General features: G+C 43.1%; 1 protein-coding gene across 6 annotated transcripts in view; it reads right to left on the minus strand.

Annotated features, from left to right (window-relative positions):
- PHACTR4 (phosphatase and actin regulator 4) overlaps window positions 1-8,809 on the minus strand; it is a 103,679-nt gene extending 94,870 nt beyond the window's left edge. For 3 of the 6 annotated variants that reach the window (XM_047085369.1, XM_047085367.1, XM_047085371.1), the window contains exon 1: window positions 8,692-8,809. The gene's annotated coding sequence lies outside the window, so the exon portion shown is untranslated. Of the gene's footprint in view, window positions 1-7,575; window positions 8,179-8,691 lie in introns of those variants that run through there. The other 3 variants (XM_047085370.1, XM_047085372.1, XM_047085368.1) reach the window with 3 other exon arrangements.
- Window positions 8,810-9,151: the final 342 nt, after the last annotated feature.

The following is a 9,151-nucleotide window of genomic DNA, read 5'->3' on the forward strand; positions in this document are numbered from 1 at the left end:
GTCCATGAGAGAAGGGAAGAAGAGCTATGTCTCCCTTAGAAATTCTCCCTCTTTCTACTCGTCACTCACTGGAGGGGGAGGGGGAAACGTTTCAGGGCTCCACTTTTTTTTCCCTTAAGATTTTATTTTTAAGTAATCTCTACACTCAATGTGAGGCTTAAAGTCACAACCCCAGGGTCAAGTGTCATATGCTCTACTGATTGATTCTGCCACTCTGGAATAAAGATTTTAAATTTCTAATGACCTAGGTGGACATTACTAGCTGAAGATTAATAACACTTTGAGGGGTGCCTGGGTGGCTCAGCCGCTTAAGGATCAGACTCTTGATTTCCACTCAGGTCATGATCTCACAGTCCTGAAAGCCAGCCCCACGTCAGCCTCCATACTGAGCTGCTTGGAATTCTCTCTCTCTCTCTGCCCCTCTCCCTTGCACTCTCTCTCTCTCAGAATAAATAAACATTTAAAAAAAAAGAAGAAAAAAAGAACACTTTTAGTGTCTTCCGAAACTCCAAATGTCGTCACAAAACAAATGCTACCAGGAATAATAGTTAACTGTGAAAAAAATTAACTTGGAATAACATCTTTATCCCACACATCAAAATTGATTTTTCTGGGGCACCTGGCTGGCTCAGTCAGGAGAACATGCGACTCTTGATCTCAGGGTTTTGAGTTAGTACCCCACACTGGGTGTAGAGATTACTTAAAAATAAAATAGAACTACCCTACGACCTAGCAATTGCACTTCTCGGTATTTACCCAAAGGCTATAAAAACGCTGATTCAAAAGGGGCACATGCGCCCCAATGTTTACAGCAGCGCTATCAACAATAGCCAAATTATGGAAAGAGCCCAAATGTCCATCAACTAACTGATGAATGGATAAAGATGTGCCTGGGTGGTTCACTGGGTGGTGAACTACATAAATGTTCATCTAGTAATTTTATTTTATTTTAGCAATTTTATTTTAGTGACTTCATTTTAAAGAAAAAAGTTACACATGCAATACCTGTGTAATAGTTAAACAAGTTGAAACCCACAACATACGATTCTTTAACTCAGTTTATTTCCATAAACAGTAACTGTTTAGTAGGGGAGAATAAAGAGGTAAACTAAATAGAGAAAAGTGCCCTGCAGAGATACGGTCAAAGTGTTCTGGGATCACTCAAGTTAAGGAGGAATCATTAATCTTCAACACCAATTTTTGACACTGTACTTCCTATCAAAATGCAAAGGAGAGAGTAAGCAGCTGGGTAGACAGAATTAAGTACACTGGTAAAAACTTAGATGGCATGTGCAGGGTAAAGGTGGGGAAAGGGGAGTTCTCTGTAAGAGATTAAAATGTAGAGTTCCAACAAAATCAGCCCCAGAGAGGAAACAAACAAACCAAACTATGCATTTAAGTTGTCAGACAATCATAAGATTGTTATCTAGTCTTAAATAAAATAGTCAAAATCTATCTAAAAAATAATCCTGGAGGGGCACCTGAGTGGCTCAGCTGGCGAAGCACCCAACTTCGGCTCAGATAATGATCTCATGGTTCATGAGTTCGAGCCCCACATCAGGCTCTGCACTCACAGTGTGGAGCCTGGAGCCTGCTTAGGAGGATTCTGTCTCCCTCTCCCTCTGCACTTCCCCCTCCCTGCTTTAGTACACTCTTGCATGCATGCGCGCTCTCTCTCTCTCTCAAAAATAAACATTAAAAAAAATATATATTTAAAAAATACTCCTGGAAATGTGCCTAACAAGCTCACATTTGAAAGAATAAATGTAGAGAATTTTAACAATGGAGTTTTTTTTGTCAGATTTGATTCAAGATTAGATTTGATTTGCAATGTATACCTGACAGAAACACCCAGCAACATCATATACCACAAATCAACTTCTAAATCAATACACTGACAGCTCACATCCTGACAGACTTCCCTTGCCACTCAGGACACCTGAACAGAAGGAGGCACTTGAAACCAGTGCTTCCTCTCTCCTACCGCACTGATCACAGTACTACCTTTTTTTTTTTTTTTAATGTTTATTTATTTTTGAAGGAGACAGAATGTGAGCCAGGGAGGGACAGAGAGAGAGGGAGACTCAGAATCTGAAGCAGGCTCTAGGCTCTGAGCTGTCAGCACAGAGCCCGACGCGGGGCTCGAACTGACGATCTGTGAGATCATGACCTGAGTGAAGTCGGTCGCCCAACCGACTGAGCCACCCAGGCATCCCAGTACTACCTTTCTCCTTTGCCAGAAATAGTATCTTTTTTCATATTTATTAAACACTATACAATCTATAAAGATCTGATACAAATCTTATCTCATCTTAAACCCCATGAAGAAATGGTTATCCCTATCTTATAGACGAAGAAACTAAAGTTTAAGGTTAGCTGACTTGGATATTCACAGCTACAACGTGATATAGCTGGAACTAGAACCAGGTCTTCAGACTCCAAAGGTAGGAAACTGCATTATATTGAGTAAATAGGTCAGAACTTTCAGATTGTCAAAACCAACACCTGGTGCTTTCAACATAATAGAGAAGTTAAACGGAAAACTAAGCTTGAATGTGAAAGATGTATGGTTTCAACCACCTCTTCCCTAAAAATCAAACAGATACTAAACACACTTCCTCTCCTAAAATTCCCTGGAATGTTTTTGGTTGTAAGTCATAAAAACCATAGAATTTAAGAGACCAACTAATCCACTCTTTAAGAGATGAGAAAACTGTAGCACAAGGCTTGTGATCCGCTCAGAGATGGCGGCACCAAAGCCTTCTATTACAATATAGTGTGTTTTTTTCAAAGGCCGACATCAACAATATTCAAGAGATGCTGCTTTACTGAGAATGTAGGAGACAGAACATGTGGACTAGCAGAAATTTCGTGTCTGACCTCCAGCTAGGTCCTAATTACTGTTCAATAGCCCTTTTGCTCATCTTTGGTTGGCCCCCTTGCCTTTTCCACAACTGCCATTGCAAAACTTTTAACACTTTCTGAAGTCATCTAGCCCGCTCTAGTCTTTTATCGTTCTGCAGATAATTTAACCCCTTCCATTGGAAAGGGAGACAAAAAAGAGGTCACATTAGACATTAACCAACCTTATAAGGCAGAAATTATGATCCCAAGCTTTGCAGTCAAAATATATCTGGACCCCAGACTTCTTCCGTTACTTATATGGTGCCTTTGGGAAATGAAGTTAATCTCGCTGAACCATAATTTCTTCAACTGTCAAATGAGAATGCCCACTCACTCTACAGAATTTTGTAAAATTAAATAACACATTTGAAAGTACCTACGTGGCTGGTACCTACTCCAATTTCAGTTCCCATCTCCATCACTTCCAAATACATCTTCCTCCATCCTTTTTTCATGTTTCCCTTTCAAGGCTCACCTCTCCAGGGCTCCTTTATCATCTCCCTTTTCTCTTGTGCAGATCTTCAGTAACTGCCACTCTGCTGGCTCCTTCTCCTTTACCTCAAAATATTTCAAATCTCTTCCATCTTTTAAAATCAAATCAAACAAAAAAGGCCCTGAAATCCAACTCTTCTTAGCTTTTACTCTATCTCTCCTAAACCCTCTAACCTACCCAAAGACAGCAAGCAATTACCTTTCAAAAACAGATCAGATTATGCCAACTACCTGCTTTAAAAACCTTTGATGGTTGGGGCGCCTGGGTGGCTCAGTCGGTTGAGCCTCCGACTTTGGCTCAGGTCATGTTCTCACACTCCGTGAGTTGGAGCCCCACGTTGGGCTCTGTGCTGACAGCTCAGAGCCTGGAGCCTGTTTTGGATTCTGTGTTTCCCTCTCTCTCTGACCCTCCCTCATTCATGGATGTTCTGTCTCTCTGTCTCAAAAATAATAAAATAGAACATTAAAAAAAAAAATTTAAAAGACTTTGATGGTTTAAAAATTCCCTAATCATAAAGCCTAAACTCTTTGGTGAAAAGTTTTGAACCCTTCTCAGCACTTGGCCATCAACCTTTCCTTTCACCAGTCACTATACTCTTCAATTGCTCAACCCCAGATGTCCAGAGACCCCACCCCCACCCCACTAAGTATTCCACAACCTTCTAAAACTATATACATTTGCTTATGTGGAATTGTCTGGGGTGACAAACCATTGTTCTTATCAAATTTCCTAGAGGGGGCATCTGAACCAAAACATGTTAAAAACCAATGGCAAAACCCAGGGCTCCGGAGTGGCTCAGTTGGTTAGGCGTCTGTCCTTGGCTCAGGTCACGATCTCACAGTTCGTGGGTTTGAGCCCCACATCAATCTCTGTGCTGACAGCTCAGAGCCTGGAGCCTGCTTCAGATTCTGTCTCCATCTCTCTTTGCCCCTCCCCCCTTGCACTCTGTCTGTCTCTCTCTCTCAAAAATAAACAATAAAAAAAAAAAAATTAAAGAAAAAAAAAACCCAACTGTAAAACCCTCTTAGCTATACCAGAGTACTCACTCTTTTCCAGACACACACCTTATACTTTTTCACCTCCATTCCTATGCCCAAACTGCTTCCTCTGGCCGATTAGGGGTGGCAGTAGTTGGGGGAATCAAGCTGAATAACCTTAATAGTAATGGGTCTACTGGGTGAATTCTTATTCATCCCTCAAGAACAAGCTCCAAAATCACTTCCTCTGTAATGTCTTCCTTCACAGTGTACAAAACAGAATCATTCAGTCCCTTTCCTAGGTTGTACACAGCTCTCCTGAACTTAGTACTCAACACCACAATTAGGTGTTGCAATGTTGCAAGCTTTTCAAGGAAGAGGCTCAATACCTTTACATCTATCTCCAGAACATCACCCAGATCCTAGCATGCAATGAGCAAAATAAAAATCTGAATAAAAGAAACATACTATGCACTGCATTTGTGTTCTTGTATTCTCCACGACTGCCCCTGCCCACTTTTGTTATTAATTCACTCATTCAACAAATATTTATAAAATTCCAAAGAAATATTTGGAGCTATGTGCTAAGCAGTAAGGAAATAGACTAGGACATACATAGTCCTTGCCGTTAAGACAGTTAACTGTGACAATACAGAATACAAAGGTCTTATAGGAGGGGTGTAGGGGTGGCTCAGTGGGTTAAGTGTTGGACTCAGGTCATGATCTAACTATCTTGAGATCAAGCCCCTCGTGTGGCTCAGCACAGAGCCTGTAGCTTACTCAGGATTCTCTCTCTCTCTCTCTCTCTGCCCCTCCCCTGATTTTTCTCTCTAAATAAATAATAAACTAAAGAAAAAAAGTCTTATTTGATGAGAGCTACATGAAGACGTGACTAACAGTCACAGAACGAGACATCGGACTGTCTTAGACCAGAGAATCCATCCATTCTCTTTGTCTCTTTCTTTATAAACAACCTTCTTCCAATGTTCCTTTTCCTTTTCTAAAGGGTATAATGCAACCAAATACCCTCTGACTTCTGGAAATCATTCCACAAGGTAGATGGAGCAGGAATGATTATCTCCATGTTGAAGATGAGAAAACTAACCTTCAAAGACGTTACTGCTCAAGGTTGCACATTAATGAGAGAGGATTTTATTTAGTACTTACTTACTGTCTGACTTGTCCAACTACTCTACCTCTAATCAGTCTATAAGCCCCAAAAAGGAAAAGACTTGGTTTTCACTGCTTTGTCCTCAGGATCTGATTCCTGGGTTTCTAGGAATCCGATCCAGTGTCTAGAACACAACAGGCCTCCAATAAGTGTATGTTGACTAGATGAATGGATGAAATGATTTGGAAATAAAGTAGACCAACAGCAAACCACACAAGGAAAAAAGTTCCTTCTCATCATGATGGCATAATAAAAGAGATTTAAAACAGGCTTCTACTAGTTAGAAAGGCTAGACCAATTGTATTGACTCAATTCCATTGGCATGTTATGCATTTTACCTAAGAAGAATTTAAGTAAAGGAGGTGAAGTAAGTTTCTATTTCTGATGTCACATTCATGGCATGCACTGACATAAAGCCAAGATTTAACTGCAGGTTTGAAACTAATTAAAAGTTTTTACTAAAAGCAAACACCAAAGAAAGCATTTTCTTGAGTCTTGACTTTGGCTAGAAAAGAATCTGAAGTTCAGTTCTTTCTTCAATGTTATTTCCAGCAGCCAAAAGTGCTGTATAGATGTTCTCCAACATATTTCTTTAAAAACCTTTAAGGAAAGATTAATCAAAACTTGCTAGTAATGATTAGACAAAACCACAGCCCAGTAACTCACCACTCTTCCACCTCCACTGGGCCTAAGCACAAGGCAATCACAACGTACCACCAAACAAGGTGATGGGACCAACGCTCAGGATGATTTATGGCTTAGTATGACATCATTTGATGTTCTAAAAACTCCAGTTCCAGTTCCGGGGCGCCTGGGTGGCTCAGTCAGTTGAGCGTCCGACTTCGGCTCAGGTCCTGACCTCACGGTTCACGGGTTCGAGCCTCACATTGGGCTCTGTGCTGACAGCTCAGAGCCTGGAGTCTGCTTCGGATTCTGTGTCTCCCTCTCTGCCCCTCCCCTACTTGTGCTCTCAAAAATGAATAAACGTTAAAAAATTTTTTTAATTCTTTAAATAGAAAAATAAAAACTCCAGTTCATTTTAAGTCACTTTTCTCTGCTTAGAAAATATTTCAAAAAATATATACATATATATATTTCCATTATTTTTCTCCAATATTCAAATGTCAATAAATCATAAGCTGTTCATGGTGGTATAATGAGTAATTGCAACAGGTGTGAAGTAATGGAAAGAGCACTGGACTGAAGTATGGTTTACTATTTCCTATCTAGGTTAACTGTGTGACTTTAGGCAAGTCACTTAACATTTTAGAGGCTGTGAATTGAACATTTATCACCAATAAAATGAGAACCACCACCTCAGAGAACTGCAGGAAGAAATTACATAATATATATGATGAGCTGTTTTCAAAAAATAACACTAATAGCAATGTCATATTTCAACAGATAACAGCCAGTCATTAGTAACTGATGTTCCTTTTTTTTTTTTTAATGTTTATTTATTTATTTTGAGAGAGCGAGCGAGCGAGCAAGCTGGGGAGGGGCAGAGACAGAGAGAAATCCCAAGCAGACTCCATCCACACTGTTAGCACAGAGCCCAACATGGGGCTCAGATTCACAAACCCTGAGATCATGACCTGAGTTGAAACCAAGAGTCTGATACTTAAGGGAATGATCCACCCAGGTGCCCCTGTTCCTTGGATTATTTTTAAAACTTCCAGAGCAATTCTATGGACACTTCTTCAAAACACAATCAGGAAAACAATCAATCCCTACTCATGACTGGATTAAAACCTGAAGGGAACAATTGCATTAAAGACCTCAATCCCTGCACAATATTACTAACACAATCTGGATTCCCAGAGTTAATCACTTCCATTATGAGAGATCAAAATAATAAAGTACAATAGGCTTTATTTTGCATACTTGACTAGGGAGGGAATTTAACCTATATAACTTTAATATCATTCCCTGATTCATGTAAAAGGGTCCTGATTATCCTCATTTCAGAGACCTGAAATACTAATTATTTTTCAATAGGAGCCACCGCCGCGGCTTTTATAAAGCTTTACCTTATGCTGAATCTCGCAATGCAGTCTTCCAAAGGAACGTGGATGAAATCACCACTAACAAAATTTGATTAAACCCACACAATTCACTGGTTTCAGTAAGGATCTACTACTATCCTCCCTCAAACTGGCTTCATTTCTATTACTTGGTGAACTAGTAGTCTCTTTGTTGCTTTCTTGAAGCTACTAGGTTTCTGGTTTCGCTATAACGCAAATCCTTCTATTAATGGACGTTTCTTCCAACTTTGTTTCAAGCAGAAGAAATAAAAGGATCGCGGGTCCGAAGGCAGACGAACTGGGCGCCTGGATGAAGTCCAGTAACTTTTTTCTGCATGCAATGAATGAAAAGCCTGCTCGCTGCCCTATAAATCACTTTCTCTTCTCCGAGATTCAAGACGTATGTGAACTACCATTCTGCTCAACCGCACTGGTTCTTTGGTTCCCCGATCACAACTGCAACCTATACAGACACGGCAGCAAATTAGGTCCCTTTCCAGTATCCCGGGGAGGGGGCTCACTTCTTTTCCGCAGGCCCATCCCCCTACCGAGAAAAATGCCTGGAGATTCGTGTCCCAAAGCCGCGCGGGGCTACATTTCAGAGTTAGACAATAACCTCAAGGGTTTTCAACAGAAACTCTGTCTGCCACTGCCTGGCTCCTAGCCTCCGCTCTGCCCAGCCGGGATGCAGAGGTCCGACCCATGACGGGTTTTTAAAATGGACTTTGACCTGATCCGGTTACCGTAACCGGATCCCCTGGGACGGGCCCCCATCAAGGACCGGCCCGGAGGGCTCCCCGGAGGAGGCGACCCCACGCACTGGCACAAAGGGGCAGCCCAGACAAAAGGGCCCCGCCAAGTCGCGGGAGGAGGGGAGGGCCAGCCTTCGCGGGACACACTGCAGGCGGAGAAACCACGGCGGGACCGTTGTGGGAGGGCGGAGGAGGAGGCGGCGGCCCCGGCCCAGCCCGCCCCGCCCTGCCCTGGACCGACAAGTTCGCGGTTCGGGCCGTTACCCCCGCCCAGACCGCGACCTCATTGCGGAGCTTAGAACGCGGCGCGAGCCTAAGAGACGCCCGCAACCAGACCCAGTGTACTTCTCGCTCACTTTCCCTTGCTCACCGAAATCACCCGGGTGGCCGCCGCCGCCTCCTCAGCCTCCAACAGTAGCTTCCCCCGGAAATCCTACCTGGCCCGCCCGCCGCCAGGCTGCAGCCAGAGCCTTCGGCCCCGGGGAGGGGGGAGCCGAGGCTGGCCGGACAGTGAGGGGTAGGAAGTGCCCCCGCGGAGGCTCACGGGATTCGTAGTCTCCAGCCAGAGCCAGCTGCTTTGCGGGCTGGACAAGATGGCGGGAACGTCTCCGCCTTATGCTCCGGGTCTGTAGGCCTCACACGGCCTCTCTGGGCATGCGCCACCCGCTGCTGGCAACCTTGGTGTGAAAACTTGGACTGCTTAACTAGTGCCCGCGGGCAAAGGTCTTTGGACTTAGGAGCACAGAAACAAGTTCAGCTGCAGGCAGTGTCTAGGGAGGAGCTGACTACGTGTGCTGTTTTAGAAAACCGTGTCCAGCCCCTATCTGGTC

Source organism: Lynx rufus, unplaced genomic scaffold, assembly GCF_022079265.1.
Source record: "Lynx rufus isolate CCGP_SWC_20201006 ecotype Redwood Valley unplaced genomic scaffold, mLynRuf1.p SCAF_2, whole genome shotgun sequence".
In the NCBI taxonomy this organism is placed as follows: domain Eukaryota; kingdom Metazoa; phylum Chordata; class Mammalia; order Carnivora; family Felidae; genus Lynx; species Lynx rufus.